Here is a 3820-nt window from a genome sequence, read left to right as displayed (position 1 = left end):
TACTTGTTTTCTCTCCCTTAGATTATGAGCTCCTTGAGGACAGGGACTGTCTTTTGCCTTCCTTTGTATCCCTAATGCTTAGCAAAGTGCCTGGCATATAGTAGGTGCTTAATAAATGCTTTTTGACTATTATGTCTTAGACTATAGACCCTTAGAGCTAAAAAAAGGTGTATAAAATTATTTAGTTCAACCCTTTCATTTTACAAATGGGGAAACAGAGGCATAGAAAGGGTAAATTTCTGAGAGGCAACATGGCAAGGTAAAGTAAAGAGAGAGTCAAAGAGACCTGAGTTTGAATCCTGCCTCTAATACTGTGTGACCTTTGGCAAAGCACCTCACCTCTCTGAGAAGCCTCATATGTAAATGGAGATAATAATAACACCTATTCTAAGGTATTGTTGTGAAGACCGAATGATATGATGTATATAAAGTGGTCTGCAAACTGTAAGGGAGTATGTAAATTAAACTATTTTTAGAGAATTGGGACTAGAACCCTTTCTGTGAATTCTTTCTGTACAAACCAAACCCAGTTTACCGCCCTAAACCAGCTCCCAACCCCCAGTACATTATCTTTTCCATTCCTTTGATAATTTGGTGGGCTTGACTCATTCACAGTCATTTCCTTGGAAACTCAGTGAGCCAGGTTATGTGCCTGAGACTAAGGGCAGACAATCCAGATTTCCCCAGGTTCCTGTGATCTCTTCAGAATGGAATCTGGAGAGGGGAGTGGGATGATGACAGTGTATTAGAAGTAGATGAGCCCAATTCCCCCACCAACACTCCAATAAAGCTTTTAAAAATGCATCAGAAGGAATAATAATACTAATAAAGAGAATCAGCTATAAACTTCTCAATCCAGTATAGGACCACTAAAAAAAGACTGCCAAAATCCCACAGAAGCAGGGAGTGGATGGAAAGTGATGTGCAAGGCAATCCAGTTCCATAGCAGGTGGTGTAGGACTACAAAAGCATCCAAGAACCTCCCTGTCTGACCCAGCAAACAGAAGGCCTGGGTCTGAGTCATGGCAAGAGACAAGACCAGACAATTCTGGCAGAAGGTGGGGCCTAATATTTGCCACTGAGATCAGTACCAAATAGGGCTTACTTGTGCCATATAGGAATATGGGAATAGAGTTTGATACAAGCAGAAAGCATCAATTTAGGACCTGAGGTTGGCAATATAAATAAGAAAAAAGTGCCAAACACAATGAATAAATACCTTAGACTGAGAGAAGCCCAAGAGATAAACCCAAAAGAAGAAAGAAAAATCCAAGTAGATTCTCAGAGAAAAGAGTTCTAGCACAAGGACCAGAAGAATACCTGGAAGAAAAGGAAAAAAACAGATAGAACAAAAATAGCTAAGGGAGAAAAAAATTGCAAAGAGAATTAGTACCTTAGCACAGATGGTGATAAACCTTATCCAGAAAGGAGTACAGGGAATGCTCTATCCTCACTCTCTGTCTATTATTTATGGTACCTCCTTTTGGACTGCCCTCTGATTTTCTTCTCTGGTTTGCTTTCCAGAAGTTTGTTCAAGGTCAAAAACAAAACCACAGATACCCAAGGAAAATGCTGTAGCTTGGCCCAGCTCCCTGGTAAATATCTGGCTTGCCAAGATAGGCGGGGCAAGACATAATTTTGTTTCTCTACAGATTGAAGTCAGTTCAACAAAAGCATGTATTAAGTGCCTGCTATGTGTCGGCACTGTGCTAAGAACTAGACATACAAAAAAAAAAAGACAAAACAACAAAACTGTACCTTCCCTTAAGAAACTCACAATCTAATCAGGAAAAAAAAACAACATGGAACTATGCAAAACTATGTATGAACAAGATAGATCTACATAATATATGTATGTATGTATATACATATGTGTATCTATCAAATTGGATCTGATTATGTTTTGAGAGGCAGAATAATACAATAGATAAAGGGTCATATTTACAGTCAGTGTCCAATACTCTGTTTAGCATCCCTGTCAGTTGACTCATTTACTAAGCATTCCTTGAGTTCATTGTACTGTAATCTTAGTCTAATGAGCTATATGTAAATGATTAAATTATGTACCTGCACTTAGGAAACTTATAGTCAAATAGTCAATGAAGCTTATTTGAGTATAGCACTTCATAAATAAATAATAATAGCTATCATTGTGCTAAAAGAAATGAAAAAGGGATTGGTTTCAAAAAAACCTAGCAAGACTTATATAAACTGATTCAAAGTGAAGTGACCAGAACCAGGAGAACACTATGCTATAATAGCAATATTGTGAGGATGATCAACTATGAAAGACTTAGCTATTCTGATAATACAATGACCTGAGATAATTCCAAAGGACTCATGATGAAAAATGCTATCCACCTCCAGAGAGAGATCTGATGAGCTCTGATAAGCAGATTGAAGCATACTTTTTTCACTTTCTTTGTTTCTTGCTTTTTATTTTTTATTTCTTTTTGCAGCATGGTTAACGTGGAAATATGTTTTGTATGATTTCATATGTATAATTGATATCATATTGCTTGTATTCTCAATGGGTGGGGATGGGGCAGGAGGGACAGATTTGGAATTCATTTTTTTTAAATGATTGTTAAGAATAAAGCAAAAAAGAAAACAAAATGTTGAAACTTAAAAAAATGACTAATAATTATATAAAGCCTTAAGGTTTGAAAAGCACTTTGCCTATGTTAAAACAGTTGATCCTCACAATAACCCTGAGACATGGGTGCTGGTATAATCTCCATTTTACACATAAGGAAACTGAGGTAGACAGTGGTCAAGTGACTTTGTCAGAGTCACATGGCTGGTAAGTGTCGGAGGCAAGATGTGAACTCAGATTTTCCAAGGTTTTTAGTTTTAGTACTCTGTCCACTGAACTGCCTAGATGCCTTGTGTTTGTTGAATAAATGAATTAGTGAATCACATAGCAAACACTAGTAACTATGTAGAATCCAGCATAGTTATAATCAAAGAAACCCAATGACCTGGGTTTTAGTTCTGGCTATATTATTATGTGACCTTGAGAAAGTAATTTAATCTCTGTTTCCCTCCACTTAAAAACTGAGATTCTCAACAACAACAAAATACTCTTGTAAGGAGGCAGCTAGATGATATGGTGGATAGAGCAACTGACCCTAGAGTCAGGAGGACCTGAGTTCAAATCCAGTCTCAGACACTTACTGGCTGTGTGACCCTGGGCAAGTCACTTAGCCCTGATTGCCTCAAAAACACAACAACTACCTGAGGTGATAATATTTGCATTACATGCCCACTAGATTGTTGTTAAGATGGAATGAGATATAGTATACAAAACATTTCACAAATGAAAGTTTCCCTTTTTTCTCTCCCCTGGGGATGCGGCATGAATATTCTGAGCTGGAATAATTTTTTTTTATGCTCAATTACAGACAGCTAAGGTCTACATGGAATTATCCAATATTTCTCAATTTTAAATTACCAGTTGTTTTCAAACAATACACTTTTAATTAAACTGCACTTCAGGTTTATATTAGTCAACTCATGATATCATGTTTGGCAATCGTTCTATCCCAACTACTGTTCTTATGAGGGTAAACTAAACAACATTTAATATGCTGTTGTTTAGTAACTGTCAAAAATTAGGTAATCTCAATAAATGAGCTGAGAAAACAGAGAAACCACTCCCAAGTTTAGGAAACCCAAATCTAGTAGTCCCAATGGAAATCCATGGACTTCCATGTTTATTTCATGAACTGGTAAAAGAATTAGAAATCCATTGTGAAAAAATTGTACAAATTATTTATTGAGTAATTTACTGCACATAAACAAAATTTACTTCAACAAT

This window comes from Petaurus breviceps, unplaced genomic scaffold (assembly GCF_028583685.1).
Source record: "Petaurus breviceps papuanus isolate PSGF00001 unplaced genomic scaffold, PetGlider_PUasm1.0 37, whole genome shotgun sequence".
In the NCBI taxonomy this organism is placed as follows: Eukaryota; Metazoa; Chordata; class Mammalia; order Diprotodontia; family Petauridae; genus Petaurus; species Petaurus breviceps.
The sequence above is the reverse complement of the archived record's forward strand: the minus strand, read 5'-3'. Positions refer to the sequence as shown.